Source organism: Chamaea fasciata, unplaced genomic scaffold (genome assembly GCF_029207755.1).
Source record: "Chamaea fasciata isolate MVZ Bird 193981 ecotype frontalis unplaced genomic scaffold, bChaFas1.0.hap1 SCAF_24, whole genome shotgun sequence".
Lineage (NCBI taxonomy): Eukaryota > Metazoa > Chordata > Aves > Passeriformes > Sylviidae > Chamaea > Chamaea fasciata.
The window spans coordinates 2,240,273-2,262,365 of NW_027094109.1; positions in this window are offsets into that span (position 1 = coordinate 2,240,273).

Consider the following 22,093-nt stretch of genomic DNA (forward strand, 5'->3'; position numbering starts at 1 on the left):
CACTATTTCAGCATTATTAATGTGCGAGCTCGGAGAAAAATAACATGGTTTTTATCACTCCTCATGCTTTAGGGAATAACCAGATGTACCATGGAGCACAGTTCATTCCACCCTCACTAATTTCTGGGTTTGCAAGTGAGATTAATAGATTTTTGCTCTCCCCACAAAATTTAACTGCAGAATTGAAGGATACCGAGCCACACTGGAGACAAAAAGAATGCTGAGGTCACCTCTTTCCTCTTGCCTTGTAAATAGGACACAGCCAGGACAAGGGAGATACCAGGAGCATGAGAGGCAGGAGATGTGACAAGCCACCCCTCGAGCCACCATCACACCAGGGCACAGGGCTTGGAAAAATCCATCACAGGCCCTGCAGAAGGAATGTTTCCTGGAGATCTTGAGAGGCCGTGGGAAATCTGACCTTTAGGAGGAGAGGAGAGGTGACCCTGAGCTGGCTGCAAGGGTTAACTCACTAACCCTGCTCCCAGTGCAAACCCGCACTGAGCTCAATTACTCTACCCAGGTTTTAAAAGGACCATAAAACATATATTGCATTGGCAAGATGGTCAAAAAGCACCCCTGGGATGTGTGCTCTGAACTGCTTAGAGAGGCTTTGCCTGAGCTGATTTTTATTTTTTGGTTGGGTTGGGGTTTTTGCTCTTCGCTTATCCAATCCGTCTGCAGAGTGGCGAGGTATGTGCACAAGCTCTGGGAGATTAAGGAGCTTCTATCTAAGTGCTCCACTGACATAAACAGATCGCAGCGGACCAAAGGGATCAAATTCCAGAATATCAGAGGATCTGTCTCCCACTGACTGCCAGCAAAGGGCACGCTCCTGCATCCCTAAAGCTGAGCCTAAATCAAGGCACGGACTCCCAGCTCACTGCTCCCGCATCCCTAAAGCTGAGCCTAAATCAAGGCACGGACACCCAGCTCACTGCTCCTGCATCCCTAAAGCTGAGACTAAATCAAGGCAGGGACTCCCAGCTCACTGCTCCCGCATCCCTAAAGCTGAGCCCAAATCAAGGCAGGGACTCCCAGCTCACTGCTCCTGCATCCCTAAAGCTGAGCCCAAATCAAGGCACGGACTCCCAGCTCACTGCTCCTGCATCCCGAAAGCTGAGCCCAAATCAAGGCAGGGACTCCCAGCTCACTGCTCCTGCATCCCTAAAGCTGAGCCCAAATCAAGGCAGGGACTCCCAGCTCACTGCTCCTGCATCCCTAAAGCTGAGCCCAAATCAAGGCAGGGACTCCCAGCTCACTGCTCCTGCATCCCTAAAGCTGAGCCCAAATCAAGGCAGGGACTCCCAGCTCACTGCTCCTGCACCCCTAAAGCTGAGCCCAAATCAAGGCAGGGACTCCCAGCTCACTGCTCCTGCACCCCTAAAGCTGAGCCCAAATCAAGGCAGGGACTCCCAGCTCACTGCTCCTGCATCCCTAAAGCTGAGCCCAAATCAAGGCAGGGACTCCCAGCTCACTGCTCCTGCACCCCTAAAGCTGAGCCCAAATCAAGGCAGGGACTCCCAGCTCACTGCTCCTGCACCCCTAAAGCTGAGCCCAAATCAAGGCAGGGACTCCCAGCTCACTGCTCCTGCATCCCTAAAGCTGAGCCCAAATCAAGGCAGGGACTCCCAGCTCACTGCTGCTCTCCACAATTTTGCTCTGGACCACTCCAGTCTCAGCGGCCTTCCCCGATCTCAGCCCGGCTGCTCCTCAGGCATGCCAAGAAGCCTTAAAATGTGGCTGCTTTCAGGGGAGAAGCTGCAGAAAAGTGACACCTCATTAGCACAGACATCTTCCCCGCGCGTTCCCGGTGAGTCACATTGGAGCAGGAGCACAAACACATGTTTTTGCTCCTCGGCCCAGCACGGTGCCAGTGCAACCCGGGAAAAGCCCAGGAGGGTCTGGGCTAGCTCGGTGTTGTCATCACAAAACAACCAGCCCTGCAGTCCACATGGCAACAAAACACTCTCCTTCCCACACAACACCCTCTGCTCTGACAAATTCCTTCTGCAGGTAGGGGGAGAGAGGCTCCAGGGTGCAGGAGGGGTTTTTGAGGACGAGGAACAGACCGATGAAAGCGCTTTTTATAATATCCAAATGCTGGTGTCGGCAGCGACAGGGGGTGCAAAGCTGCAGGTATTCACTAGGACCGCGGTGAATTGGCTGGCTCAGGGGTTTGCTCTCTGGGTTTTGTGGTGTTGTGGCACTAGGCTGAGCATGAATAATATGCAAAGAGGCCTGATTAGCTGTTAGGAGCAGCTTTAATCGCCATCTGAGTGGGGAAACTGAGGCACGAGCTGACGATTACCACACACGCAGTGTAACACCAGGAGCTGAGAGCTGGAGGCACAGCAGCACAAGGGATGTGAAGTCACAGGTGATTCTGCGCGAGCAGAGGATGCAACTGCTTCAGGTCAGGTGAAACAGAAACATCGCAGTCCACATGACCTGGCGCAGCCGCCTTCTCCTGCTCTGGGATGGAATTCAACAAGCTGTAGCGATTTCCCACCTCAGGGAGTGAATGGTTAATGGTATCAGAAACCAAACTCAGGTCCCTCATCCCCTCAGCGACTTCCAAAGGGCTCGCTGGGTAAAGCACAAGAACAAACCCCAGTTTTTGTACTAAAGCACCTCATCCAGCCTTAGCCTACAGCGCAGAAGGCAGCCTGGCACACACGGCACTGGGGGAAGCTGGGAGGGGTGTAGGAGAAACCCCCTCAGACTGGGGCTGGAGCAGTCCAGGTGCTCTTAACCCTCCCTTTAACACAAAGCCAAGGGCTGAGGCCAGACCTGCAGCAGTGCAGGTATTCCAGACTGGGGCCACCTTGCAGCCGTGCCTCAGGAATTGCTTCCTGTGTCCACTCTGCAGGGTCAAAGCCAAGCAGGTGAGATTCCCATCCCTGGGAGTGTCCAGGGCCAGGCTGGACAGGGTTTGGAGCACCCTGGGATAGTGGAAGCTGTCCCTGCCCGTGGCAGGGGGTGGAACAAGATGATCTTTAGGACCTTTTCCAAGCCAAACCATTTGATGATTCCACAGCTCTGTGAGATACCCTCTGCTCGAGTTGAACTGAGTCATGCGAGTTTAGTCATCACCAAAAGCCATCCAAAGCTGCTCCACTCCTCAGATGGTTTTATCTTATAGTGCCAGGAACTACAACATCCTGGAAAAAGTCTTGAGAAAGAAGTTTTGCTTCAGCAGAATACTTTGGACTTGCAAAACCCGACAAAACAAGCCCAGTTCAGCAACGAGAACATCCCCAACTCTGCTGAAAAGGAACCTTGGGGCCTAACTCGAGCACCAGCACTGCAGTGCTCTGTGGGCTTTTAACAGGCAATAGCTGACCTCATGGGCTGAGGGTGATGCCATTTTAGGCTTTGCCTTTTTTCTATGTTCTCTGTATTCTTCACACACATATTTGGAGCTCTGTAACCTATTGTGTATTAGTGACCAGTTTCCCCAGTAATTTTCCAGGGCCTTTCCCCAGGCAGAAAGACAAAACGAATTCCAGAGCTCCGAGCCCCAGGGGTACAAGGCCCCTGTGCCATCCTGGTTCCTCCAGGCTGCCGAGGCTGAGAACAACTCTTGGAGATACATTTGATGGACAAAGCGCAGCCCGTGCCCAGGAGGAGACTTCAAAGAAAGAACTTGACCTGGGGGGGAATTGATCACCCCTTGTCCTCCTAATTGGTGCTTTTTATCAATTATGCTGATTTCCTAAAACCTTTAAAAATGTCCTCACCCCTGTCAGGGTGGGCTTTTGGGGGCATCTTTCCACACCTGCCCCTGAAGGCCTTCAAATAAAGATCCCCTTCTATATTACCTCCTTATTGAAATTATCTCGAGTTGCATTTGCCAGTTGGGAAAAAGGGCAGCAGGAAAAAACCCCACCCCTGGTGGCCCCAAACCCGGGGTGAAGGCTCCAGGCACAGTCGTTCCTTCCAGATCCAGACAGAGCATCACTGAAAAGCAAGTCAGAGCCAGGACCAGGCAGTTTTTTCAGGCTGAAAATGACTGTACTTGGAACTCAGAGACTCTTCCGAGCTACGCTTCATCACGTGTCTCTCTTCCTGATTTTGTACCCCTCCACTTGCCACAGAGGGGGGTCACACACCCCTGAGCCCTGCTGCTCTCCAGAGCCCGGCCCAGAACAGGCACTGGCAGCTCTCCGCAGTCCCTTCCAGCCAGAAATGGCACACAGGGCAGAGCTCTGATTAGGAAAAGCTGTTTCACAATGAAATGCAGTTACGGGACAACTGGTGGATTCTGCCAGGAAGAGTTTATTTTGTGCTTCTTCTTTTTTTTTTTTTTTTTTTTAAAGTAAACTAAAGTAGAAAAACGTGTGATTTTTATTACTGGTGAAAGGTGCTGGATTTGTACTCAAAGGAAGCCCAGGGTTATGAAATGAGCTGGGGAGAACTCATTGCCCGATCTGATCAACTTCTGCCCTGCCCCGACTTTCTTCACATCCACATCACAGCAGCAAGAACTCAGAAATACCATTTTTAAGGATTCTCCATTAGCTTCTGACTGTAAATCAGAATAACTGACCTAAGAATCATCAAAACTCAACTGTTTGTATTCCTCCCCTAAGATTTTTCGGTAGAAAAACCTCAGTTTCCTACAGGAATTTCCAAGGCCTGAAAAACACGTAACCAAAATCCCCCTAGAAGAGATTAGTAACCAACATGGCAAGCAAACCTCAGCAGGGGTTGGATCTTAATTTTCCATCTGCAGATGAGGAACATGAGGCACAGCTCACCCTTGGCTTAGATTGTTTTCCCACCTCTGGTGGTGTAAGGGCTGTGGGATTATCCCAGGAGCTCTTAAAAAAAGCTGTCTGGGTTTAAACACCCACCACCCAACTAGTCAAAACACATCAGCCAACACAGAATTTTGGAGAAATGAGGAAAAGGAAAGATAGTTGTGTGCTGATAGTGGTAGAGAAGATGATGGAGAAGGAGGTGGGGTGAAGAAACTTTAAATCCAAATCCCTTTTAGCAAAAGCATCACCGACTTCAAACTAAACGTTGGCAACAGCAGCTCCAGCTGACAGCTCTGAGTAATCACAGAATCCTGGAATGGTTTGGGTGGGAAAGGACCTTAAAGATCATCCAGTCCCACCCCTGCCATGAGCAGGGACACCTTCCATTGTCCCAGGCTGCTCCCAGCCCTGTCCAGCCTGGCCTTGGACACTGCCAGGGATCCAGGGGCAGCCACAGCTTCTCTGGGCACCCTGTGCCAGGGCCTCCCCGGCCTCACAGAGAAGAATTCCTTCCCAATATCCCATCTAGCCCTGCCCTCTGGCAGTGGGAAGCCATCCCCCCTTGTCCTGTCCCTCCAGGCCCTGGCCCAAGATCATGGCATTGTACTTGCCCTTCCATCACAGAGGGAAAGAACATCTAAGCGAAGAAGAATCCTGTTCTGTGGGAAAGAAAACAAATGTGTTGTGCGCTGCTTCCAGCACAAACCCTGCACGTCCCCAGGGCAGGGTCCCCGTGGTCCCTGCTCCGACACCCCCCGTGTCACTCAGCACCCAGCACAGGCCTCCAGAGCACACACCGAGCTGGGGCTGCTTCACACCACCAGACAATGTTCTCTCCAGCATTTTTCTTGGCCAGGGAAGGGCTTGCACGCTTGATTAATTCTGCTGAGGGGAGAGGCGGTGAATTCCAGGCCACGGCGCTGATGGGACGCGGGGATGGAAACCATCACTGCTGAGCACGCGAGCGAACCTTCTCCAGGGATGTCCCCACAAGCGCTGAACCCTTCCCAAGGTGCAGCTGCTCACACCAAAGCTTCTCTGCTGCCCCACTGCTGTGAAAAATAGGGCTGGGAAAGAGCTCAGGCAGTGCTAGGATGCAATCGTTCCAAAGAGCTCCGACCACAAAATAACTTCCCCTATCATGTACAAAAACAATCATTTTGGAAAAGCCTCCTGTGAGTACATACACTCATTTACACTCTGTTGTTATTATTATACATGTTATTCTCCAGTGGTGATGAAATCCATATGTCTGCTTTTCCCCTTCGTTCTTTCTACATTACTATCTGAACCTTTGATTTATTTCCTGGCTTTCCAAATTGATTATTCAGAGCCGTAGAGGAGGGAAAACATGATACCAGAGGCCCAGAGACAAAGTCATAAGCAAAAACAAAGGGGGGAGAAAAAAAAAAAAAAAGGAAAGACCCCAGTGCCAAGTATCACACATCTGTAGTGTCTCTCCACAGAGGTGGGGAAAAACACGGAGCTGTTCTCCGAAATGAAGCAGACAGGGATTTATTGGGAAAGCCACGGTAAACTAAACTTCTTGGGCAAGGGTTAAGAAACTAAGGACCCCATCTTATAAACACTAAAGCACATACTTAACTCGGTTCTGACATCAAAGCCGCCTCACGTGAGCGGAGCATGTGTTTGCAGGGCACGAGGGGTTAGGGCTGCAGCCATAAAAGCCTGAGGAGGCTGGGACAGAGAGGCAAACAAGCAAGGGATTAAAAATAACCAAAACACAGAAAGCTGGCAAGGAGCTCTTGGCAGCTAAAATAATAATAGTAAAAACCCCACGGAAATTCAAACATTGCTAGCATTCTATATGCGAGGGATCCTCGATCTGTTTGTTTGCCAGAGCCAACGCTGAGATGCTCTTGCTGTTGGGACCTTTGTTCTCTGTCACCCCTCCGAGCGCATGTGCAAAGCCTTGGAGGTGAACAAACAGCTTTATTTGCTTAAAACTTCTCACCCAAACGAGAGGGGCTGCAGAGCAGGCTGACTGCAGGGTTGGCAGCATCTTCCCAGGGCGATCTTCTCTTTCCTGGTGCTCGGACACTGCCTGATGCAGATAGAGCAAAAAGGTTGTTTAATGAAAAGGCTTATTAACAAATAAGTTGAATGACTTATCCACCTGTCCTATTCCTCTTGTATCACTGGGAGAGCACCTGCATGTCCCCAGTGCGGCTGAGGACCCACTCCCAGGAAGCTCAGCCTCAGGAAACACATCCACTGCAGTACAGAGCAGTGGAGAGTATTAAATATTCCCCCAGGTTCCACAGCACAGCCTCGGTGACTCACTTCACCCTTTGAGGGGCCACTTGTTGCCACCTCGAAAACCTCAAGGAAAGAAAAAAGTGCGTTGTAGAAAGTTTACTGTGGTTCAAAATTGCGTTTTTTAATGGTGGATTTCCACCTCCTTCTCGCGGGCAGAGAGGAAAAGCCTCACCCGTCACTGCCCTTGTGCAACTCCTGCCAGCTCACAACAAGAGCAACACTTGGAAACATCAAGCTGGAGCTGGAAAAACTTAGAGACAGCAAAAAAGTGAGGAAAAAAACCCACTTACCCACGACTTGCAAGTTTCCTGTGGGAAAATTAGGATTTTTTTTGGTGGAAGGCTGTCAAAAAAGGGATTTTTCCCATAACTTACTTTCTTTCAAGGGAAATGCTGGAGCTGCAGCCAGTTCTATTCTAAAGCTCTTTGGTTTCCAGTATTAGGCTGGGAATACAATAAAAATAAGCTTCCTTGGAAGAGTGCTGGTATTTCTAACTCCTAATAGAGCTGATTTTCGGACCAGCACGAAGAGCCATCAGTAGTCTCTCAGAAACTGTCACTGGGAGACAGAGCAGCACTGATTAAAAGTGTCAGTAGGAGCTTTGGAGAACAGTTTAGCTCCTGTTCCCTTTTCCCAGGCTGTTTCCTTCGCAATATTTCTCAGAGACAAATTATTAATTACTCTCCCAGAGATGAGAGAGCCTTCACGGTGTCTCTGCTGCTCAGTGTCCACGTCAAAGATGGTCTGCCAGACTTTGGCTGAGGAGCTTGATCACCTCTTCAGCCACCTCTTCCTCCCCTGGCTCAGCTATAAACACCTGGCCCAGGCCAGATGTCCAAAACCCCAGCTCTGATACACAAACCTTGTCTGAAGGGAAGGGAGCTGCTCACTGTTCTGGCTGCCGGGAAGAATCCTCCTCTCCTGGTTTCTTTACCTTCTCTCAGGTTGTTGGGAGGTCCCAGCAGCTCCACCTTGGGCTGGGAGGGCTCTGTGGAGAGCCCTGGGGGCAGACGTGCAGGTTCTGCTGGTTATCACACATCAAAAATTGCATTTTCTGGGCCCTGCTCTTCCACCAGCTCGTTGTGAACAAGGCACCAAGTCCTGGTTTAAATATTTCAGGCCGTTAAGGGATGAAGCGCTCACGACTCAGACTAAAGGACAGTCCTTTCCTTTCTCTGGACGTGAGCAGCAAACCAGGAGAGTTTGACAAGAGATCCTCACTTGGTGTGCTTTAGGAGTCACATCCCTGTGTTAGGGATTTCACTGACTGCTTTAGAAGTTCCTCCCCACATCCAGCCACTGAAAATCAAAGACGACTCCTGTGAGCAAAGTTACGGAGCCTGTGCTTGCTCCTTCCAGAAATAAAAGTGGAAGAAAGCAAAGCCGCCACAAAGAGAAATTGGGGCTTTCTTAAAGTTGTTTTCTGGGCTAGCTGAAGTGCCAATCCCAGAGCACTGCATTCCAGGAGAACCCAAGGCACGTTCACTGGAGCAGCTGATCTCAGGCCCTTGATACCACGGGACTAAATCAGCACAAACTACACACAACCAGGAATGTGGGGCATTTCTATCCCCGGCTTCTCCCAGAAACCATGAACTTCCTTCCTCCACTCTGGAGCTGTCTGGGTTTTCAGCATTTGGTGCCACATCCCACACAGGACTGGCAGGAGGGTTGCAGCAGCCTGCAGCCCTTGTCTTTGCACAGCACTGCAGAGGGATCATGTCAGGGCCAATCCCTCCCCCCACACCTATCACTTATTATTACAAGAAAAATAAATCGCCTTGGAACCAGGAAAAGTCCTTTTTTTGTGGGTTTTTTTTTTTCCCCTGTCTTAAGATTGTCTCCTCTTACAATCTCCAGCGTAACATTAAACCTCTCTCCAGTCACACGAGCCCCACTGGGCATCTGATCTCAGCAGCCAAGAGCTGTCCTGGCAGACAGAACCCCCGGGCCCAGGCTGGGGCAGGGAGAATACCTCGTGCTCTGATAAGACACAGCAGAAGGAAGACAGAGCCTCGGGGGCTTTGCTGAAGCCTTGCAGCTGGATGAGAGAGCAAGCGCAAGGCTTGGTCCTGAGAGCTGAGGAGTTCTTGCAAGAGAAACAGCTTCCCCTGGAGATCCCATCTGGGCCAGTAAACAGTAACCTGAGAGGGGCTGTGGTTACTGAGGGATGCCAGATAACACCCTCATCCCGTCACCAGGACCCAGACCCACCCTTCCCCAATCACTTTCCCAGAAATTCAACCTTTTCCCAGGACTGCTTTGTTTTGTGCAGAAACGCTTGTTTGCTGTTGCCCTGCAGAGGTGGTTGCGAACACACTGGCGGCCACGTTCCCTCTGCTCCTTCACCAGCCACAGCCTCTCCCAGACTTCCTGGAAGAAGCCCTGCAGCATCCCCTCACTCAACAGCAACAGGTATGGAGCAGATGGTACCAGGAGCATCCAAGTCCACCATCCCTTTCCAAAGGAAAACCTGCAGCTAAATGGACTCTTCATCCCTGGAGGTGCTCAAGGCCAGCTTGGATTGGGATTAGAGCAGCCTGGCCCGGTGGAAAGTGTCCCTGCCTATGGCAGGAAGTTGGAACAAACTAATCCTTAATGTCCTTTCCAACCAATTCTGTGATTTTATGATTTGATAAACACAAGCTCGGGATGAAGAGAGGGAATCTATCTGCCCTCCAACACAATGCAGAGGCATGAGCAGACACCAGTGACCTCAGCCCCCAGCCCTGAGGAATACCAGGAATTCTGTCCAGCCTGGGAATACCAGGAATTCTGCCTGTTCCGTGGCTTCTTGCCACAAATAAAAGTGATGGTGCTTCGGGGGCTGCGCTTTCTTCCCATCGCCGAGCTGCCTCTGCACATTCCCAAACAAAGCATTACACCATGTGAAAAGAAGGCACAAGCCCTGCAAAGCCCATCCCACTGGCTAAGACAGGAAATATCTCCCATCATCTCAGCTAATCCTCCACCAATACAATGAGAAATGATGTCCAACGGCCGCCAAAAGATTATTAAGTGAAGAACAAAAATACTGCACCGCCCATCGCGACGGAGCCAAAGGCAATAAAAGGGGAAATACAAACTGCAGGCAGTGGCTGGAGGGAGGAGGGGGCAGGAGGAGCAGCAAACAGCAGGCAGTGCCTTCAGCAAGGCCCCAGAGCTGGAGCACACCTGGAATCATGGAATGGGATCAACCCAGTGGTTTGGGTTGGAAGGGACCTTAGAGCTTATCCAGATTCACCCCCTGCCATGGGCATCCCTCCACCAGACCAGGCTGCTCCAAGCCCTGTCCAACCTGGCCATGGACACTTCCAGGGATGGGGCAGCCACATCTTCTCTGGGCAACCTGTGCCAGGGCCTCCCCACCCTCACAGCCAAGCATCTCTTCTCTGTATTTAAGGGAAATTTCCCCTTTTGTAGTCTGAAGCCATTAGTCCCTGTCCTATCACCACATTTCCTGATGAAATAATCACACATAATCAACCATCAACAACAATCACACACAAACCAGCTTTAGCATTCCTGCTGCTTTTAGGAATAAGGCATTTGGAGGCTTGGGATGAAATTCTTGCAGTATCTCCCTATGGCTCTTCTCCCTGGTGCTCCAGAGAGTCTGTAAAATTAAACACAACATTTGGATGGACAGCACTGAGGGAAACTTGGCATCTGCTTCAATACCAGCCTCCAAAATGCAGTTCCCAGGTCGAGTAACTTGTTTTTAAAGGCAGCATTCCTCGAGATATTTTTGTGTTTTTTAACAAGTGCATTTGAGGCGAACAGATCTGCAGAGGCAGCGGAGATGAGCCTCCTTCCCTTTGATCCCTCTTGGAGGAGGTCTTCCAATTTTAGTGAAAGAGCTCACATATGCCGCTGACACAGGAAATCTCAGTTTGGGGGATTTATCAGAAAGTTATTCCCCCCTCCTCAAAAGTTTAGACTTGATTTATTTCTTTCCATATGACATAACCCCTCCAGTTTAGTTCTCAGATTCCCGTTTTCAGTTAAAAGCAGTGCTTTGAGGTTTCATAGAGAAAACACCCACATCATCATCAAGCCCACTCTGGACTATTCAGAACTTCCATTCCACCTTCTCAACACCTTTCTCCATCCCCCCAACAAACCCTGCCCAGCCTCTGACCCCTGTGCCACCCTCACAGCCAAGGACATTCCCCAGCTGACACTGCCAAGTGATGCCACTTCAGAGCTGGACTCCACGATCCTTGTGTGTCCCTTCCAACTCAGATTATCCTGTGAAATGATGAGGTGCTTCAGCCCCAACCACCTGCAGAGCTCTTGGGGACAAGGAAAATTTTAAAAACACAAAAAACAACACTTTTTTTTTTTTTTCACCCTACAGCATGCAGACATCCTAGATGCCCTTGCAAACCTAAAAATCCATCAGGGCTTCCATAACTGCTGGTTTGCCCTTCTCTGGCTCCAGGCAGCAATTCTTCCCTGGCCACAGAGCGGAGCTGGGCTCAGCTGAACTGAGCTCTGTCCTTTGCCAAATCCCAACAGCCGAAGCCAGGCTTAATCCCCTGTATAAACAAAGGCCTGGGAAACAAACATAATTGGGTTTAACTGGGTGTTTGCTGACATTTTTGATAAGGAGCACAGGGATGGTGGCACTCTGCAGAGCACAGCCTCTCCTTGGTGAGCTCCTCGTTGCCCTCAGTTCCACGCAGGGATGGATTTTCACTGATCTGATCCCTGCAGGGAAACTCTGCTTTTGTGTGCTGGAACATCCTGCCTCACAACACCACCGGGCATTCCTGGTCTTCCAAAACTCCCAGGAACACCTCTGGGTCAGCTGAGAAGTCATGGTCAGTGGAATCTGCCTGAAGCCAGGTGAGGTGTAAACACCTAAACCTCAGCTGGCTTCCCCAGCAATCATCACCCAGCCTGATTTGAAGGCAAACCAGCAGATTCCAACACATTCTGCAGTCAGAAGTACCCGAGGAGACCCCGGGATCAATTGTTGTGGAGCACAACAAAAGCCTGGCTCTCAATTTCAGCTCCTCTTCAGTCAGGTTAGAGTTGCACATTTACCAAAAATTTGGTTGTTCCATTACAGTTCAGCAAAACACAGGGACGGATGATAAAGTTTGTGACTGTGGCACCACAATTATGCTAATAATGATAATAATAGAGGAGGCTCCTTCCCAGAAGGTTTGCAGTCTGGTGAAGCAGCCAGACGGGGCTGGAGCAGAGGATTATCGTTATCACTGGCTGCTGTGACTCAGAGGGGCTCACCCAGCAGTCACACACGGCCTGCAGCAGTGCTGGGAAGGAGTTCAGCATCCCAATTCCCACACCCATAACCTCCCACGTGCCAGACTTCAGCAGCTCCTCTCCCCACGCCTCCCCCACCTCCGGGACCAGCCAGGTTTGGAGACCAAAGCTCTCTTTCAGAGGGAAGAGTCCTGCAGCTACTCATTTCATCATCACATCCTCCAGTTTCAGAAATCCCCCAAGACTCTTGACAACAAAGTCTGGTTTGTGACATCTCCCAGCTCAGACTTCTGAATTTCTGCACGCGGGACGCTGCAAATTGTTCTACAACACATCGTTAAAACCCTGTGGGGACCCTCGGGTGGTTCCACCAAAGCTGAAACATCCAGCACATTCCAGAGGTGCTTTCCTTGAACGCAACAAATCCTTGCAGCAGGGAGACCTGTCCCGACTTTGGGGTGTTCTGTTCTGGCATTGTGCAATTGCCCACACCAGTAACAGGGCGTCGGTGGCACAGAGGGGACACACGCCCTCCTCTACAGCATCTGCCACCTGCTCCAAACCGGCACAGTGAGGCCTGGGGGGCAATTCCCTGCTCCTCTGCCCTCCAAAGCCGTGAGGAGCAAACTGGAGGATGTGCAAGCCTTGATGCTCTGGGTGCTGCTGGGTGATTTCATTTCTTGGGTCTGCTCCGAGCTCAAACCCCATCCAACCACATCCTCACCTCCAAGCTGCCGTTCCTGTTAAAGGGAATCCTTTTCTCCTGGAAGGCTGAGGAAGAGGGTGGCTCCCAGTGGAACTCCCCGTTAAACTGTCAGAGTCATTCCAGGGCTCCAGCACTGAGGACAATTGGCCACCTGGGAATGGCTTTGGTTCCAAAGCCTGACGACTCCTCACCCCTTCAGCAGTTCAGAGCCCCCCGAGGAGTCACCGGAGAGAGGAAAGGTGCCAGGGGCGCCGCACACCTTTGTTATTCTCCGTCACTCCTGGAGGCACTTGTGAGTCTATGGAGAGATGAATATGCACGTGTTGGTGACTTTGACACCTGAGTGTGCGCATCCAGAACGCTTCAAGATAATCCCCGACATCCCAGCTTCCACCGGCTCCTCCCAGGGACAGCTGAGAGCACGTTAATGTGGAGCCTGAAGGCTTGAGAGCCCTGTTTATACTTCCCAGCACGATACTTGTCTTTTTATTTGCGATACAAAAACCACCAGAGACCCAAGCCTAGGTCAGCTCCAAACCCTCCCAGGCAGCGCTCTCCCCGGCCAGCGTTTCTTCCTCCTCTATTTACGCACCTGGTGATTTATGTGCAAACTTTATCCGTGGCAAATTACATCCAGGGCTTTGTTCCCCACCCAGAAGGGAGGGGGTTTCTCCCCACTGCAAGAGCCACCTCGAAAGCTAATCCCATCCTCCTGCAGCACCTCCCTGCCTGGCAGCACTGACACACGTGTTCCCTCTCCTATCATCCACAGCCTCGGGGATTATGAAACACTTTGGGTTTGAGTGGGTTTTTTTTTTTTTTTTTTTTTTTTTTTTTTTTCTTTCCATGCCTGGCAAAATCTCACTTTATTAAGTTTGCTGTTTTGGCAGCGAACAACCAGCAACTGTTCTGTGTCTGGTTTTCTCCTGCTCACTTCTACCTTTCCACAGCAGCCTCCAGACCGTGCTTCCCAGGGCAGGGGAAGGACCACAACACGGTGCCAACAACCTGCGAGCAGAAGACATCCAAGTTTACTCTTCCCCGTCCTCGTATCTGGTTACCCAGCAGGAAAGGCAATTAAATTGTCTGGCTGAGGATAAATCACCACAAGTAGCCACTCTTCCCTGACATTGACTTGTTTTCTTCTGTGTCATAGCAAGAGCTTGAGTAAACAGCAGGCAAACATCGACACAACTCCAGGATTCCATTTCAAAGGAGATCTGGAGCCGTCACCGGTAGCACAGGCCACAGGTGTGGAGTTTCTTTGCACTGACACATGTTTATCTGCAAGATGTTCACAGAGCAGTTTGATGGGAATTTGGGTACTATTTATGCTGAACCTGCCCAGAATTTTAAACTCTGGATGGATTGGACGGGCTAAGGCCTGAGGCAGCACATATTCAATGGATGTGGGATCAGAAAAGCCAACAGAAGCATGCATGGAAGTTGTAGAAGTTTTTTTATTCTAAACAGCTCACCTTTTGCCACATAAAGCTTAAAATCTCTGTATAGGTCTGCAGGAGCACGGAATTGGCACACAGGCTAATTTTAAACTGTCTGAAGCAGAGAAAAACATAATTATAGAACACTGGGAGCCACCTCTGCTTGTTGCTGGTGGTTATTGAGCTCCCATTCCGTGCTCAGTTGTTTCTCATCCACCAAGAGGAGCAAAAAAAAAATCTCCCACATCGTATATGTTGCTTTATTTCCAGAGACTGAGAGCACAACTGTGATAGAGCAGAAGTGATCCAGCAGCTGTTTCCCCGTGATACTTTCCCAAAACAAAGCTCGTCTTTAAACAGCCACCTACGTACCCAGCACTCCTCCTGCTCACCCCTCTGGCCAGACACCACCACACCTCAGTCCATGTTCTGCTCCCCGTTTCAAGCAGGAAACATTGAGTTCCCCAGGAACAGGAGCGACCTCAACACCCACTCTGTACCCATATTCTGCCTCCTCCCTGTCTGTGGTCAAGGGTTTCCTGCCTTCCACTTCTGCAACCCTGCCCAGCCCAGCCCGGGCAGAACTCCTGCTTCTTCCATGGCTTATCTAAGCTCTTGCACCCATGTGGCCGCAATTAAAGGATGACTTCTACTCCTCCACTCTTGCCTCCCTGGCTCACTGCTAAGCCACTGCTCCTTTGCTCCCCTTCTCACCGTTTTATTTCCACATCAGCTGCATCTCTCCAAGGGGAGTCTCCAGGAGACCCCAGCTGAGTCTGGGTTTCTCTCTGGTTACCCCTTTATGTGTTCTTGTGCCAGGGAAGCCACACATGTCCCTGCAGTGCCAGCTCAGTTTTCCCACTGTCTGCCTTCAGCCCATCACCACCCTGCTGTGATCCAGGAGCCCTTTCTCCAAGGGCCACACACAGCCCCTGTCCCACCCTAACATGTCCCACAGGTTTCCTCTGGGACGTTTCTACTGAACAAGGGGGAAAGGCTTTAAACTGGAAGAGGTTTAGTTGGGATGTTGGGAAGGAATTGTTCCCTGTGAGGGTGGGCAGGCCCTGGCACAGGTGCCCAGAGAAGCTGTGGTTGCCCCTGGGTCCCTGGGAGTGTCCAAGGTCAGGCTGGATGGGGCTTGGAGCAGCCTGGGACAGTGGAAGGCGTCCCAGCCCATGGCAGGGGTGGGACAAGGCGGGTTTTAAGGTCCCCTCCAACCCAAACCATTCTGGGATTCCCTCATTCCTGAATCTGGACATGAATGTACTCTCTACCATCCCACTAGGAAAATCTCCAGTGCAGAAAAGCCTCCTTGCCCCTCTCTCCTTTTCTCCCTGCCCCTGGACCGATGCTTTGTGCAGTTCCTCACCCCACGGTGATGATCTCCCCGCCTGGAAACAGCAAATTTCTCCATCATTCCCTTTGGGACAAACCCCTCAGATAACTCTGGAGGAACAAACCCCCCTGACAAAGGCATTGACTCCACAAAAGGAGTACAGTGTACTCAGCCAAGGAGAGCAGGGGCATTTCCAGAGCTCCAAGGTACTCCAGCCACTGGGGATTTGAGAGGAAGCCCTGGGATTTGCCTGTGTCACGCAATGATGAAACAGCTCCTAATCCAACAGTAACTAAGGAGGATGTTAAGCCACAGCTAGTAAATGAGGTCTTTTGAAATCAGCAAGCGCAGAGAACTCGTATTTAAAAAGGACCTGGCCAGAGAGTGCTCTGGATCGTTAATGTTGACTTTTAATAAGTCTTTGGAACACTGAGGGCTGGGAGAAAGCTTATGTTGTGCCAGAGTTTTAAGAGGATAGAAACAGGATGACCCACATAATTATCCACCTGTGACCCTGACTCTTATCCCAGGTGAAATAATGGAACAGCTGTAAAAGAACTTCATTAATAGAGCATTAAAGGAGCGTAAGAGCAAATGCCAACAGCTTGGGTTTATAGGAAGCAGATTTGTCACTAAGTTGAGAAATTGTTTCGGAGTTGAATACGTTCCCTGAGTTTGCAGGCTGGATGTAAAAAGAGTACAAAGTTTATACAATTTAAAGCCAACGGAGGCCTTACAAAAACCTCAGCTTTCCTATCCCTGCAGAAGGACTACCAAAAGAGTTACAGGATCCCAGCAAGCCAAGAAATCCTGGGGCAGGATGGGCAAGCGACCCTTGAGTCTCCGTGTGCTGCAGGAAGGGACAATTGGAGGAGCAAAGGGAAAGGAACAACCACAGCAGGAATTTCTCCGGTGTGAAGGGCAGGACGCTGTCACTCCCTGCTCTGGGTTCCCTTGGCTCAACCCTTCCGCGACCAAGAAGCCCATTGGTGTGATTAGTTTCAATTAAATTTAATTAGTTTTGTTTTCATTGCAACCTCAACACAACATTCATTAAAAAGTTGATTTATTTGAGTCCATGAGCTGCAGCACGAGGATGAACACTGGGGACGTTTCCAGGCACAGCCCAAGAGCTGTGACACTGAAACAGCAACGAGAACCAGGACAAAACAGCGACATCCCAGTGGTGAGGGCCCGGTAAATCCTCTACACGTCAGCAAGGGTTTGGGTCCTGTGAGATGTGAGGGGAAGGAGCTGCTGGTTGTGTCACCTGCCAGAATGAAGCAGCCAAACTTCCCAGTGCTCCCCAGTTCTGTGTCACCCAGAGGATCCACCTCAGCTCCTGCAGCAGCCTGGGAGGTCAGCTATGGCGTGGCCTTCAGCAGCCAGCCAGTTTTCCAACCCAAAAATCTCCAGCCACGACCCTGTCGTCTTGTGCCTGCTTGTGAGGCCCTGGCAGCTCCAAGTGGGGCAGAAAAGTCATTTTTTCACTCCAAAATTGTGGGTCATGAGCAATGCACTCCCCTCTGCCAGACAGCTGGGGTACCCTGGGCATCCCATGGACAGAGAGAAGGCCTGGGAATTACTTCAGAATCCCCCTGATGGTCATTGCAGAGCCCTTATGACTTCATCTCAGTCACTGCTATGTTTCTGAGAGTCAAGAATAACATGAATTTTTCCATATCTTGTGGTTTTTGGAGGGTGTGAATAAATTCTCATGCTGTGAGTTATTTAGGTATCAGCAAACCCAACCCAGCAGCAGTGAAGCCATTGAGCAACGCAAAAACCCCCTGGAGGAGATGTGGCAGGCCAAGACTCACCAGCATGACACATCAGGAGGTCCTAAGAGTCCAGAACCACCAAGAAGAATTGCAGATCCTCCTTATGGTCATGACACACTCAGAGATGTCACCTAAATTCTGAACATGTGGAAAACTACTTGACCTTCTCTCTCTACCCTGGGTTTCATGCCTTGTGCACATGCATGAATATAAAATGCTGAAAGACAACAGACCTGTGGCCTTCTGGACCATCAGGAATCGAGTAATGCCCCAAAGCCCTCAGAAAAAATAACTCGTTGGCATGTCAACAAGAAGAGCTGTGCCACAGTGACTTCCCATCTCCGTGCTGTCCCTTCCTAAAGGTGGATCTTGGCAGGAGCTCTAAGCTGAAGGAGTTGGAATTGATGATCCTTGTGGGTCCAACTCAGTTCACAGAGGTATAGGATCATGGAATACACAGGAATTTCCTGATTCTCTTGAGTTCTCAGGGTTGGAAGAAGCAGGGAGGGCGCAATGAATGGTGGATCCCGAAGCCTGAATGCTTCCCAAAGGCAAAATTCTACCCCTGGAGCTGAAGGCTCCTTTCCTCCCAAAATACCTGCTTTTACCTGTGTGCTCCTCAGCTGTGCTAGAGCCTACAAAAGATGTTGACTTGCTGGAGTGAGTCCAGAGGAGATCACGGAGATACTCCAAGGGCTGGGGCACCTCTGCTCTGGAGCCAGGCTGGGAGAGCTGGGGGTGCTCACCTGGAGAGGAGAAGGCTCCAGGGAGAGCTCAGAGCCCCTGCCAGGGCCTAAAGGGGCTCCAGGAGAGCTGGAGAGGGACTGGGGACAAGGGATGGAAGGACAGGACACAGGGAATGGCTTCCCACTGCCAGAGGGCAGGGATGGATGCGATATTGGGCAGGAATTGTTCCCTGGGAGGGTGGGCAGGCCCTGGCAGAGGTGCCCAGAGAAGCTGTGGCTGCCCCTGCATCCCTGGGAGTGCCCAAGGCCAGGTTGGACAGGGCTTGGAGCAGCCTGGGACAGTGGAAGGTGTCCCTGCCCATGGCAGGGGTGGAACAAGGTGACTTTTAAGGTCCCTTCCCACCCAAACCATTCCAGGATTCTGTGATTCTACAAACCCTCCCCCCCACCCCCCGAAAGCCTCCATTTTACACTCCCTGGCTTTTTGAATCCTGCTCCTACATGAACAAGTGCAGGAAGAACAGGAGGAGAAGGAGAGACCTCATTTAGAACTGAACAAGGGGAAATTGCAAAAAATTACCTAAACCTTTAGGAACATATTTATATTTTGATTTCAAGTAATATTACTTCCTGGTTTCCAGCACATATTCCCTGGGCGTCCCCTATCAAATATCAGGCAGTATTAAATCACTGATCCCTGATCCCCGTAGCTCTCAGAAAAACATCTGTACTAATTTGTTGGTTTTCCTTAACACGAGGGCCAGCTGAACTCCTCCAGGGCCCAGCCAAGTGAGATCGCTGACAGATGCAGAACGAAAAGTGCAAAGATTTTTCCTTTATTAAAAAATAAAGGTTCCACACTCCAAGCCCTGGGCCCGTCGCTTGCCAGAGTGATGAAATGACACGCGGCAACCTTGATGCAACGTTGTTGTGGATACAAAAACAGGGGTTTACCTCATGCTGCTCCCCCAGAAAATGACTGCTGACGGCACAGGCAGACTGGCACAGGCCAAGGGGTCTGGCAGGGGGACACGGCCCTGCCCTGCTGAGGGTCTCGGAGTGTCCCAAAGGGAAAGAGTTATTCAAGTTCATTGCCCTGGGAACACAGCAGATCTGGCGCCCTGCCCCCTGCTAAGGATCTCACTCTGTTTTGGAGAAACTTTGCTGCAGCAGCTCAGCACAGAGCAGGGAACGGGGACGGAAGTGCAGGTAAAGGCAAAGTTTGTCCTTGTTGAACATGAGGTGAATGAACCCAGATCATGGAGGACTGCTGGGATAAACTCCAAAGCCCCTGAGGGATGAGGCAGCACATTTGCTGGGCAGTCCCCAACACCCCCAAGGCTTTTGTACAGACAAGGCACAACAAACCCGTGCCACAGGTGGGCCAGGTATCCTGCAGGAGCACACAGGAATTAATAACAGCTTTCCTTTGGAACCAAGAGCCATGCTCCTAAGACAAAGCTCCCTTCCAAGTTCACAAGAATCCTGAGTAACAGCACTGCCTTGGTTTGCACTTTCTGTGGTGGGCTCCGTGAGATGGATGCTCCTCTTCTGCAGGACCTCACACACCTCCCACCCAATGCTGTCCATAGCTGTCCTTGCATTCATGGGAATTTTATCCATTTTCATGGGAATTTTATCCATTTTTATGGGAATTTTGTCACTCCAGCTGCCAGGGAAAGAGCTCCTTGCACCAATAACCTCAGCCATGTGTTTCACCCCGGAGATTCGCCCCAGAGCTTGTCAGCACCACGTCTCTGTGGTGGGCTGACTCAGCGCCTGTGCCAGTGCTGGTGTTTCCCAACGGGCGCTTCCCTGCGGGGAATTCTCCCTGGAGATGGCCCAGTCAGAGTGCAGAGGATGCCACAAACCCACATCCCTTCTCCAGCAGCAGCCTGGGGATGGATCCCGGCCAGGGGCACTGGGCAGCCCATTGACAGCCTGTATCTGCTTCCAATAAACTTTTTATGGCCTGTCAATGGGCTGAATCCTGTGCAATAAAATCGGTGTCATAAAAAAGGTCTTGCAGTGCCAGTGTCCTTTCCCCCCACTCTTTTTAATTTGACGACATATGGGAGGGGCTGATTCAGAAGCCAAGTTCATCATAATTTTGGGGTGGGGGGGTGGAGGAAGGGTGAAAATGACTTTCAGTTACAATGGGAATTTTTGGAGCCTCCTTCTGGGGAGAGCAGCCATTTTCAAAAGTGACTTCATTTCCACAGCTGGCTTCCCTCCCGGTATTTGAACAAGCAAGCAAAGAAGAGTTCAGAAAAGTAAATGGGTTTCAAAGTTTGGTTTGATCGGTTTCAAATTTAACAGCCCTAAGCCAGACTTTGGAATTCCAGGCAAATTTGAGGCTGGTTTATTTTATCAGGCTGCCAGTGCTGAAGCTCACTGGGCAGAGATGACCCTGCACAGGAGACAGCTTCACACACAAGACACTAGACGGGGAACCTGGGCAACCTCAGCTGTAGATCTAACACCACAAGGCTTTTGCGTGGACTTTTACAGGGGTTAAAATGTTTTTCCCTTGCCTGGAATGTACTTTCGTGGCAGTCGTTGAGGGCCACATCCACTCATCTCAAATCCCTTTCCAGTCCCCGGAGTCGGTGACATGGGGAGCAGGGGACATTTAAGAGCAATTCAGACTTCAGTAAAGCACCACTGGGGACACCGGGACCAAGGAGACTTGAGGGCAGGAACAGTCTCTTCATCCCCCGCTTTAAAATGCAGATAACATTGTTTTCTTAATGAGCACGTTCGGAAGATAAATCGGCTGCGGTGGTCGAGAGGCTCCAAGACTCGGGATCCGCAGCCTCAATTCCCAATCCCACCGAGGGCTCTTTAGGGCACTTCTCACCCTTTATTGGCCGCCTGGTTATCGGGAAAAGCTTTCCCCGGGAGGAGCAGGGAAGAAAGCTGTGATAAGCAGGAGGGATTTTCCCTGCTCCGACTGTCAGTCCCCCCAAACTTCGCTGGGAGCAATCCCCGAGCCTCGGAGGGAGCTGTAAATCCCGTGTCCCAGCGTGTGGCGGAGGGAAGGAGGTTCCCCAGGCAGGGGGCAAACATCTGGAGCCGCGGACAGATGTTCAGCGCAGCGCTGACCCGCGGGGTCTCTCCCCGTCAGCTCTCGCTGGTGCTTCAGCAGAGATAAGTCACTGACGACGCTGTTTAAATGACTCTTGGCAGGGGGAACAACACCGAGGGCCTTCATGAAGAGCTGCTCTTTATTTGTCAGAACAGCAGAGCCAGTTAATTTGTTTTATTTCCACGTTATTGCTGTCCCTGGGGTGGGTTGGGGGACGCACGGAGGGGAGGAGCTGCTTTCCAAGTCTTCTGGGCTGGATGTTCGTGTCCAAGACGTGGTGGAGTTCCACAGCTCCATCTCCTCATGTCACATCCTCAATTTTAAAGGGATTTTTTGAATGTTTCGGGTGAAAAGGGGGGTTGACAGCCATCAGTTTGGACAGGAGAGAGGAGGGAAGCTGCCCTGCTGTGACACAGAGGGATTGGCTCCGTCCTTGCCCACTCCCAGGACAGGGATTTAGGCTGCTGGGCAGCCTCTGGTCAGGCCGGTTTCCCACAGCATCCCAAACAGCAGCTCCTTGGAGAGCCCTGCCAGCAACCCTGCTGGCCAGAAATGGAATTATATAACAAAATCAACGTCTCCAGGTGGCATCGCAAGAAGAGAAAGCAAAGACAACACTCCATCCCTCCGTGACAGAATCCTCACTCCAGATTTCACATGGCTTCAGGAGCCTCTCACTCCTGCTCACCCCGGATGTCTCCTGCTTCTGTGGATTTCAGCCTCTGCAGTGCACGGCAGCAAACTCCAGCTCTGGGCTTTTGGATCCAAAATAA